Source organism: Tamandua tetradactyla, chromosome 5 (genome assembly GCF_023851605.1).
Source record: "Tamandua tetradactyla isolate mTamTet1 chromosome 5, mTamTet1.pri, whole genome shotgun sequence".
In the NCBI taxonomy this organism is placed as follows: domain Eukaryota; kingdom Metazoa; phylum Chordata; class Mammalia; order Pilosa; family Myrmecophagidae; genus Tamandua; species Tamandua tetradactyla.
In genome coordinates this window covers 149862230-149874459 of record NC_135331.1, presented here as the reverse complement: position 1 = coordinate 149874459, position 12230 = coordinate 149862230, and the positions used below count along the sequence as shown (strand labels likewise).

The window sequence follows — 12230 nt, the reverse complement described above, 5'->3', positions numbered from 1 at the left end:
CAGACCTGCTGTGGGTGGGAACTTTTGGTTGGTTGTTTCAATTGAGATGTAACCCAACCCAGTAAAGTTTCACCAATCCTTTTGCTGAAGTTCTTTTTGAGAGAATAAAAGACAGAAAAGTCCAGCAATTTTAAAGAGATGAAACCAAGGGAAGCTCATGGAGGAAAGCCCCGGAGAAGCAAAGAGAGGACCCACAGATGCTGAGAGAGCCACTGAAGCCAGAAGTTGAAAGCAAAAAAACCCAGGAAAGAAGGACCAGTAAATGCTGGCCATGTGCCTTCCCATGTGACAGAGGTGTTCTCGATGCCAGCAGCCTTTCCTCTGAGAGGATATCTATGCTGATTTGAGGCTATTATGTACCCCAGAAAGGCCATGTTCTTTTAATATTAATCCAATCTTGTAGGGGCAGTCCTATTGTTTCGGTGGGATCTTTTGGGTTGGTTGTTTCCATGAAGATGTGACCCACCCAATTGTGGATGTGAATTTTTGGTTGGATTATTTCCTTGGGAATGTGACCCCACCCATTCAAACTAAATTAATTAGTTTACTGGCGCCTTTAAAAGAGTGAACAGAGAGAGCAAACACCAGACACATGCGGAAGAAAAGCCCCCCAGCAGAAGCCAGAAGGACCCACAGAAGCTGCCTGAGCCATTTTGAAACCAACCCAGGAGGGCCAGCAGACATCGTCATGTGCCTTCCCACGTGACAGAGGTATCTGGATGTTGCCTTTACCCAGAAGGTATCCTCTTGTTGGCGCCTTAATTTGGACATTTTCATTGCCTTAGAATTGTAAGTTGTCCCTTAAATAAATCCCCATTATAAACACCAATTGTTTCTGATATACTGCAGTCTGACAACTTTAGCTAATCAAAACAGACGGCAAGGCTTCTGACAACTCAAAACAAAAGCCCTAACTGCCCTTCGTGTGGATGGAGTGGGGTGGGGTGTGATGGGGTGGAAATGGGGATTACCTTATTGTCATTTCTTGCTGAGTCTATAACAGCAAAGAAAGACTAGATACCAATTAATTCATTTCCAACTCCTTTTGGTATAAAAGGTCAGCAGTAGAATTGCTTTCACCTCACCTGTTCTCTTCTCATTTCCCCTGCAGAACTGAAGCTGAGTAAGTGAGGAAGAAGGCTCCCTTTTCCTCTTTCATATCTTACACAATTACTGCATTTCATCTGCATATTTTGATCTTCTGATTTCTTAATTCTCTATGAATTACAGATAGTACCCCTCCAATTCATATAAGAAGGTTATATTTAGATTAAAATCTATACTTCTTTGTCTCACTATTACTTTAAAAAGAAGGAAAGTAACTATGATGAACTTAATTTCAAATTGGTTTCTTCCTCCTCTTTGCTTCTCAAGCCCTCGAGGCAAGCAGCACTTCAAACAGTTCAGTCCTGAACCCTTACTTATTATTTCACCACTACTTAGCAAAGTTCAGGTTGCAATATAGGGAAGGGAGCACTGACAATTAGAGAGGTAACCCCATTAGATGGGTAACCAAAAGTGAAAATCATATTAGGCAATTAAGTAGTGATTAAGTTCTGGGGGAAGGTTTTCCACCAACTAGGCAGCAGGCTGCTGATGGACAAACAGGATGGAAAGACCTTCGTTCATTTTCAACAAGACATAACCTAAAAAATACTCTTTATACTTTAATTCAAAATGAAGGTTTTCACAATATTGTTGAAGAGCGAATTTAATTGTCAGTTTTGCCAAAGACAAGCTGATTTATGTTGGGTGACTGTTGCAATCAGTCTCGACATGATTTATTTGCTATTGAGAATCAAAGGTGATTTAAGTGACCATAGTTTGCTTATAAAGAGCATACTTTAAAATTTGGATTTGAAAATGTAGGTGGAAATTAATGAACAAAATATCTTCTCCAAATGTGTTACTGAGCTAAGTTATTGGCAGATTCTTTATAAACACTAAGCTCAGATACTAGAAATAATAGAAACCTTTCATTTCTTGGTCTAAGCCCAATAAAAAACAAACTTCACTTTGACAGAAAGAAAAGCATTTTAGTATTAAATCAAAGAATTAATATCCTACTGGGATTTCATGCAGAAATTTACAAAATACTATCTAATTGCCTCGAAGTTTGTCTTAATGAAAGTATCGGCTCACCTAAGATCAAGTTCAATTTTTCTCTGTATTTACTATTAAATCTTAAATCAAAACCACCTTGGAATATTCATTTAGCTATGGTGATCATATAAAATATGTTCATTCCTTTAATTCAATAAGTTTGACTTAGTTCTATTTGAAAAGCAAATGACACCATTTTTCTTCCCTTGTAAATATGACTCCCCTGCCTGTGATGTAATTAGGAAAATAACATGCCAGGTGGTCTGACTGTAAAACAATGTGGCAAAGAAGCCTGAAATATGGAATTCTTTAATTTAGGGAGATTATTAATGGTGTGTATATGGATTGAATCACAGAGACTTCAGGTATTGGTAATAAATGATAGCTTTGTAAGAAGGATTAGTATGAATTAATGATGCTTTAATGAATAAAGAAACTACTGCCACTCTTCCTCCAGACTAAAGTTTGTTTAGTTTTGTCTCTGGATAATACCCAAGTGAAAAAATATATATATTTTGAATAAGACTCAGGTATGAGCTAAATTGATTTATAGCCAGATCAGAAGCCAAGAGATTAGTGCCAAAATAATGGTGAGATAATAAAATACTGAGCTTGAATGGAATCCAGATTGCTCAATTATGAGTTGAAAGGAAACTGCTGATAAGCTAAGATAGACCACAAAGGCTGGTCACTGTTTCCACTATTAGTCAGAATGATGACTCAGACTCATTTTAAGGATGATTTCACTTGTCTTCTATTTATTTGTTCAAGAGATATACCACCAATCGAGGATGCAGAAATATTCCCTAGCCCTGGTGTCCCCTTTGCTCTTATAAAGAATTATTTTAAATTCAGTGTCAATCTACAACTATGAGGAACATAGAAATATTAGACCTGTTGCCACTAGGCTTGAGAAGGCAGCACCAGAACTCAAAGTCAGTCTTATTACCACATAAGAAAAATTTTGTTTCCTTAAGGCTATAAATTTCTGGATTCTGTTTTCTTCTGTTTCATGGGCATACAAAATGTCTGACTGGCTCCCCACAGCTGTTTTTCATAACAAAATAAGATTCAAATATTTTCATGTTCAGAAGGCAATGTTATAAGAGGAGACTGGACTTCAGAGTTTCAACTCTCATCCCATCCCATGGGGTTCAATTTCTTTTGACACCATTTGGTAATCAATTCTGCCCCACTGTTTGTTATCCTCATGCGAGCACAGTCTTGACCCAAGCATAGATTGGTGATTTTGCCTTCATTTCCTATTGCATAGTTCAAATAAAACTGGAACATTAAAACCTTAGTGATGTGTAAAAGGGAATAAATGTAAAGAGGATATGTAGCTTGATAAAGTGCTTGACAAAATGTTCGTTTCCACTGTCAATTTGGGATCCATTGCAAAGGTGCCTCTCCTCAATCCCAACCCTGCCCTGTGTGATACTGGGCATATTTATACTGGCCATGTCCCCTCAGGTGCATGCAGAGTTCTCAAAGACTAAAATTCAAAAGAAGCTTGTCTCCAGCATCCTCCACTACGATAAGAAGAAAGTCTGTTTGGACCCCATTGAGACAAATGAAATCACCAATGCCCACTCCTGTCAGCAGATTCGGAAGCTGATCACAGATGGGCTGGTCATCCTCAAGCTTGTGGCTGCCCATTCCCTGGCTCGATGCTGGAAAAGCACCTGGGCCTGAGGAAGGGCAGGCATATGAGCATAGGGAAGCAAGAGAGTACTGCCAATGCTCAGATCCCAAGCAGGTAAACTGGATGAGGAGGCTGAGAATTCTAGAGCGGCTGCTCAGAAGATACTGTGAACCTAAGAATATTGATCACCACATGTATCACAGCCTGTACCTGGAGGTGAAGGGAATGTGTTCAAGGACAAGTGAATTTTAATGGAACACCTCCACAAGCTGAAGGCAAGGCCTGTAAGAAGCTGTTGTTGGGCCAGAATGAGGCCTGCAGGTTTAAGACAAAAGAGGCATGCAAATGCCATGAGGAGTGGCTCCAGGCCAACAAGGAGGAGATTATCAAGACAGTCTAAGGAAGAAGAGACCAAGAAATAAATCTCCGCCTTTCTTGCCCATGCATAGTGGCCTTGGCAATTATATAGTTCAATCATTCAATAAAACAAGGCTGCATCTGCCTGCAAAAAAAATAAAGAAAAGGAGAGACACTATAGAGTTCACTTGACAAATTGCTAAATCCTCCTGCACTTCATTTCCCTCATCTGTAAAATGACATGAAATCAAATAAACACACTCTAAACAAAGAAACAAAGATTTCAAGACCATATAAAGGCTTTGCATAGTATAAGCAGATTCTTTCTAATGTCTGAACCTTTGCCTGTTTCATCAGTGAAAATAATGCTAATAATGATTTTAATGTACACTCCTGAAATCAGAACATATAAATTTAATTTGAAAATTGTAAGTTACATTTTTTAAAATTAAGCACATCTATTCTTAGAGATAGATAAAAGTCTTTTAATAAATACTACCTACCTGTCAGCTAGTATATTAACTGGCCAAGATGTCAAGTGACAATTGGCAACTTGTGAGCCCAATGACTAGTGTGATCATGTGAAAATCAGGCTCAGCTTAACTTTGAGGAAATATGCTTAAGCACTTTACATGTAGAAGACATGCAAGATAGTCAGTTGGTCTAAAATCGTCATTGTGTACAGACTGTGGTTTTGGGCGGTCAGAGTTCTAGACATAACTTTGTAACTCTTGGCCATAAGCCCTAATGAAACCTTGCTTCCCTGGCTGGGAAACTCTTTGACATAAAAGTAGGAGTGGTGGCAATGGCCTTTCTGACTTCCGGTGGTAATCAGGCTTCCATCAACCCAGCCATGTCCTTCTGACATATTTACTTGAGCACTAAAATCTTCCTATCCCCTATGAGTATAAATTAATTCCATATCCCTATCTTCATTTCTTTTCCCTCCAGTTCCAAATATTCTGCAAAAATCAAGGCCCCTGGCCTTATCTGGGCAGTATTTTGCTCCAACATCTCCCTTCTTACCTCTCTGGGATTCTACTTAATGAGGTTGGCCTGAGCAAACACATCCAGTTGGTTCTGAGCAAATAGACTGTGAGTGCTGTATTTTGTCCCCACTTTGTGATTTATTGGCTGTGATATCTAGAACATCATTTGACCTCTCTGACCTCAAATTTCATTATTCCTCATGGCGTTGTGGAGATGAAGATATGTCATGGATATAAAATGCCTAGTATTGTGTCTAGCAGGGAGTAAGTTCTCAATAAATAGTACCTAATATATTCTAATAGAATAAAAAGTTAAATGGTTCCCTACAATGTTGTATGCCATAACTGATCTTTAGTCCAGTGATCCAGGTAGACAATTTAGATGAGTTTATGTTTTGTGCTATAACTTAGGCAACAATGATTAGAGTCATTCCCTCACCTCAGGATGGTTACACCAGAAGTTGCTTTAAAAATATTGTTAAGGTTTGTACACTTCTGCCCAAAGCTGAGCCATAGTTTTTGTTGTTCTTTTTTCAGTAAAGGGAAACATAACCTAGAACCAGATCCTGTGTGACATTTAAAAAATGTACACACATGTGTTTGCTATTGTGTAGAACAGCTGCAAATTTAACTGCAGTTGAATTATGATTATGTTTGGTTATGTTCTTTCAGGGCAGTCACAAAATATTTACTCATTTGCTTTTTGTATGACTTAAAAATATATTCTCAGAAAACTATCACATGTGGAAGTGTTCACTGTCCTTTTACCTTCATTATTGTTCAGGAAAGCAATTCTATCTTTCATAGTGGTGATTGAGTCTATAATCTACCAGTTATGGGGATGGAATTGTGGTGTCTCAGAATGAGTTAAAATTTAAGAGTGAGTGAACTGCTTTTAAAAATCATTTATAGCTCTTTTAAATGCATTAATAAAAATCTGATGGTTCTGTTGATAAAAATATATAATGTGACAAATATTATTTCAACATTAAAGGAAAGGAAAATTAAATAATTTAGTAAATTGGAATGAGTCACCAGAGATTGTTAGGTAAATAATATATTCATAAATCATAAATTTAGGATATTTTTCTCTAACATCTTGTCTTTTAATTTTATCCCTATCTTTTTTATACCTATATATTTCCTTTGTATTCCTTTCTTTTTAAAATCCTTGTTGCTCATTAATTTGAGAAAAGATGAATTTCCAGTTTAGTAGTGTTTTGAAAACAATTCAAAGATGAGCACACAGAATATTATTAAAATCACTTTTATGTTCATTTCCTGACTGTATTAGTTAGGGCTCTCTAGAGAAACAGAATCAACGGGAAATACTCACAAATATAAAATTTATTAAAGTGTCTCACATAACCATGGGAACGCAGAGTCCAAAATCTGCAGAGCAGCCTGTGAAGCCAACGATTCCGATGGAGGGTCTGCATGAACTCCACAGGAGAGGCTCGCTGGCTGAAGTAGGAAGAGAGTCTGTTTCTTCTGAATCCTCCTTTATAGGCTTCCAGTGATTAGATTAAGTATCACTCATTTCAGAAGACACTCCCCTTGGCTGATTACAAATGGAATCATCTGTGGATGCAGCTGATGTGATCATGATTTAATTCCATGAAATGTCCTCATAGCAACAGACAGGCCAGCACTTGCCCAACCAGACAAACAGGTACCACCACTTGGCCAAGTTGACACATGAACCTGACTATGACACTGACAGAGAAGTAGTTTTTATAAAGAATGCGTTTGTATTGTTTTGGCTCTTTGGTAGCTCTTGATGAGCTACTGATGAGAAAAGCACAACAAAGAACATAACAGAGACTTGTGAGTATACATGTAACACCTTAGAGGATGCAGAGTTAGTGAGGGGATGAAAAATGATACTTCAGTGCTACTCATAGAAAGAAGATTCTTGGATAGCTTTCAAGTTAACATGCCAGCTTAAAATGTTTTTTTTTGGCATAAGGAGAACATCTTTCATGTGTCAGAATAGGTTTAAATTATAATTAAATAAGTGAAAGCAGATATATGTTGATAAAGTAACCTTTATCCTAAAGTTTGAGATTAATTGTCTAAAGTGCTTTTGGAGAAAGCAAACACTAAATAGGGAAAAAGGGTGTGAGTCATAGAGTTATATGATGGTGTAATTCAAATAAATAGCAATGCCTTCTGTTTGAATAAAAATATTAATTTTTAAAATCAAATAAATAAAACAAATTTCCACTTAGATGAGATGCTTATGTAATCACTTCAGGTCTCCTTTCTCCCAAATGAGAATAATCAAGATTATTACTTGGTTAAATTAATCCTTAGGCCACAACTTCTTTTGCCCCACAAGAAATAAGAGCAATTGGAAACATAATTGTGAAAATGCTGTACAGCTATTTCACAGGAAGTTAGCTAGTATTTCTTTTTCTTTCTTTCTGCCTTCCTTCCTTCCTTCCCTTCTTTCCATCTTTCTGTCTTTCATTCTTACTTTCCTTCCTTCCTTTCTTCCTTCGTTCTTTCTGTCCCTCTCTTTCTTACTATTTCTATTTATTTCTTTTTTCATTCTTTCTTTTTTCCTTCTTTCTTTCCCTGTCTCTCTCTCTTTCTTTCCTTCCTCGTTCCTCTCTTCTATAAATGGTAGTCATATTTTTATGAAATTTCACTTTTAAAGAGAGCATTGTTTTATTTTGATGATGAAAACTCAATTAAAATGGATTTATCTGTGTATTTTGACTAGATTTTGAGTATTATATTCAGTTTTGGTTGCCATAGTGATCTATTATAGTGATCTATTTTCAAAGTAGTCCATGTCCTGAAGACTTCATATTTAAGTGCCTTTCAAAGGGTAAGAAATGGTCCTACAAAATAGCCCTATCTAAAATATTATGTAATGAAATCTCCATATCTGCTTATCACTGGATTTGGTTTTGTGGGTGATACAAAGCATTTGTCATCAATCTCAGTATTGTATGACTGTTTTTGGAGAAACTGCTTCTATAATTATTATTTTTTATGATATACTTTCTACCTAGTAAAATTTATCCCCCAACTCTTCCTTCACCATTTCTCTCCCCTTCTCTAAACTCTTTCACTCTTTAGAGACAAATTCTAGCGCCATCACTTTCACAAAAATTATTTTTCCAATCATAGGAACTTATTTCTTTTAATCATTCATAAAAATGTATCCAACCCTGCCTTAGAATGTTATTGGACTCATAAGAATTATTTGAATGCCTTAAAAGATGATAAGCAATCAGGTGGTATGATCTTAGGATGTGGGACATACTCCAGTACTTAGTGATAGCAGTTATTAAATCAGCTCACATTCCAGAGATGTTACCTGAAAATGGTTTTATCCTATATATAATAAATTTTACAAAAAGTAATTAAATGCATGCATAAAGTAACACAGTCAATTACAGCACTAACAATTTGACATTTATGACTGGATTTGCTGGGTAGTTATTTGGTTTGATCATTGAAAATGATGAAATTATGCGAGTGACTATGATTTTTTTTGGTATCTTACTCATAATTATAATTCTAAAACAGAGTACAAGTTTGCTCAAAAATGACCAAGTTGAACAAGACTTAAAACTGATCTTGCCAAGCTTACAATGTCTCAGGAAAATGCTGCAAAACAGCTTATGACAAGCTAAATGATCATTAAGTAGATCTTATTTTTGGTCTTATGTTAAGTAAGCTGTTTGGCCTAATCCAAAATTTCAAAGGAAATTTCCAAAGAGAAAACGAAATTGAATTAATTAATTATTAAAAATATGAATGTAAGTTTCCAGAATTATTTTCTAATTAGAAGTTTTGGGTCTTTAATGAAAGTGCAGACATTTCAATATTGAGTCTTCAAGAATGATACAGAATGATATAATGAGATCTCCAGCTTGGACATTGTGTTTCTTTATTACAGCAATAGTTTAAACATAATCAGACATAGGATAGAATTTTATTTTTATGAACACATGGTTTCTTCCTTGGCTCCTTAATACAGTCTCCATTCCTTCCAAGTGTGCAAAGATAATGCCAGAATCATAACGAGAGAATGTTAATGAAAGATCATGCAAGACAACAGGCTACTGTCACTACAGGATTCTCATAGTTATCTGATGTCACAGAGTGGTATGAATTCTGTAACACACAGAAGCTGAAATGCCACTGAGTATGTTTCATGTTACCAATAGAAAATGGGAAAATGGAAACCAGCATCCATACTTCCTCTATATCATCTGCACTCAATAAATACTGAATCAAATTCTTGTTTTATTTTTTCCTTATGACAAATATACTTAAGTAATTGGATGTTTCCATTTTATGGAACTGGGAATTTTATTCATATTGAAATTCACAATCATGATTTTTCATATGGAAATTTCTATTCTTCAAATATACCAGGATAAAAAGTCTAGTTTTCTGTTCATGAAGGCTTGTGCTACAGATTTTTATTACTTTCAACTTTGTAAAGAGGGATCAAACCTTGCTATTACATCCTGTATAATGCATCGTTTACAAGCATTTCAGATTATAAGGAAAGTTTATTTACTAAAATATTTCAGTTTTAAAACTTTATAAAGGAGTTTTAAAGTAATATATTGAGTGCCTACAGAACATATTGCACATTAATACATATTTTGTTAATTTTATTGTATTCCATGGACTGGCTAACCTCTTACTAATCTTTCTAGTTTATATCCTGACACATAAGCATGCTTTAGGCTAAGCCTGCTTCGTCCTGAATAGTGCATTTGCCACACTGTCTCAAAACTCTATTTACTGTATTTATTATATGATAGTGTTGAAATGAAGAGTTATTAAATAATAAATAGAGAAGAATGGCAAGCCTACATTTTCAATTGTTTATTTGACTTTGTTTTGACGTTGCACATGCATCACAGATACTTAAGTCATATCATATAATTCTTAAGATAGGCGGCATTTCAAAATCATCTGGTCCAGTGGGTTATAACTTTATTTTACCAGCAGAACTCTTTCTTCAAATAAAGTATATGTGGAACCCCAAAATATAAAACAGATGGAAAGTATAGCAGCTCTGGTTTAAGAAAAAGAAGCTAGCTTGACCTCATCCCCTACAGCAGAACTCTGAAGTTCCCCAGAGCACAGTTTGATGGCCATTGTTCTGGCTAATTTACCCAATGTGCTTAGAAGTTTGCTAACACTCTTTTTTCTTTGTTTGCTTGTTTGTTTTTTTGACAGGTGATCATATTATCTTTGGTGTAACACTTCCAGATACAAGGAATATGGTGATTTACAAGAAAGATTATTTCCTTTTTTTCTTTTGCATGGGTAGGCACTGGGAATCAAACCTGGGTCTCTGGCATGGCAGGCAAGAACTCTGCCTGCTGAACCACTGTGGCCCACCCAAGATCATTTCTTTTTTGGAAATGTATCAGTTGCTACAAAATAAAAAGTAACCTCTAAGTAACACTCCCCAATTATCTTATTCTTGTTTTCTTGCTTCTCTCTTTTATGTAATAACCATTCAGGTATTTGAAGACATTTACTATAGCTCTGTAACCTATATTGCTCTGGGCAAAAGTAAACTTGGCTAAAAGTGTTCAAACTTTTCTTAGGGAGGAGAGAAATCATTGTGGCACCTGCTTTGATCTCCAGGAGTAATTCTGTGTCCAGGAGACAGAGCAACTCTGTTCCTCTGATGTGGCCGCGGAACAAAAGGGAATTACATAGCAACAACTTGATGAAGTTTGTGCTCTGAATAAAGTAGTCCCAGGAAAATATGAACAGCCTAATATTTTCAAATCCTTGCAGTCAGACAGAGATCAAAACCCAGACTCAAAGAAAGGGAATCTGACAGGGTAAATAGACAAGGCAAAGAAACATAGTTTAGGAGACAGAAAATAAAGAGATTCAAAGTTAAAATCTTATTATAGAAAGGGGAGAACATAGTATGGAGGAATTTTAACACATAATCAGGGGAAGTGTTAATTAAGTATGGTAATATGTTTACCAACTTAACCTATACTGAGAACCATCAATTTAACTGTAATAGTCTTCTATAATGAGGTATAATGAGCTTTTAGTAGCCATACATGCCACCCATTTGTTTGATGTAGTAACTCTTACACTTGAATTCTCAGACCGGTAGTTTTCAATTGTGGGATTTTATTTTTCAATCTGCAGTAATAACATTGCTGCAAGTGGAATACTTTCCACATAGCCCCTTTGTGGACCTCACATTTTAACATTTCTCAACAAATTTAGTGGGGTTGAGTTCTGTTCTATAAATTTTCCATTATGCCATCAGTGTTTCCTCAAGAAGCAGGGTTGGCGGTCACCCCATATTGGGAAAATACCATACCTGGTAAGATTTTTAATGTTTAAGAAGAAGTAAACATAAAAAAAAAACAACAACAGAAAATTCAGGAGTAGTGCAAAGCTTCATTAGGGCACAGGGACAAGAACAAAATTCAGAGGAACTGGAGAAGACATCATCATTTTCACCATCAGTATCACAAGAAGAGTTTTTGATCATTAACTATGTGCATGATACAGCTCAAAGTATTGACATATACTACCCAATTTAGCTATTAGTAGTGTATCTATTTTACATATGAGTATATAGACACAGTTTGATCAAGTAAAAAGTCCAACATAACACAGCTAGCAAGTGGTAGAGCCAGGTTTTAGAAATACACAGTCTGATTTCTGGACCTTGAACTTTTAGCTACAATGTTTAACCATGAAAAACGAGTTAGAACATAAAACAGAAGAAAATAGTATACAGTTATATTGCCTTGTCTCTGAAAAATTAAAAAAAAAATTGAAATCTGAGTTAAAAGATTTTATAAAATCTTTTTTTTTTTTTTTTTTAAAGGAAAGACAGAGAGAAGGAAGGAAGGAAGGAAGGAAGGGAAACATCTTTAAACATTTTCTTGTTTTATTGTATTCTGTTTCTCCGTTTTTGTTACATGGGCTGGGGCCGGGAATCGAACCGAGGTCCTCCGGCATAGCAGGCAAGCACTTTGCCCGCTGAGCCACCGCGGCCCGCCCTATAAAATCTTTTTAAAAACTTAAATAGAAACTGGAGAGTAGTAAGCAAGGAAAATGGAAGGGAAATGTAAGTATAGGATATAAAGACAAGAAAAGCACAGTTG

At 35.9% G+C, this 12230-nt stretch overlaps 1 pseudogene; it reads left to right on the top strand.

Moving 5' to 3' along the window:
* Positions 1-3564: 3564 nt before the first annotated feature.
* On the top strand, positions 3565-4170 carry LOC143683352 (large ribosomal subunit protein eL19 pseudogene; annotated as a pseudogene).
* The last annotated feature ends 8060 nt before the right edge of the window (positions 4171-12230 follow it).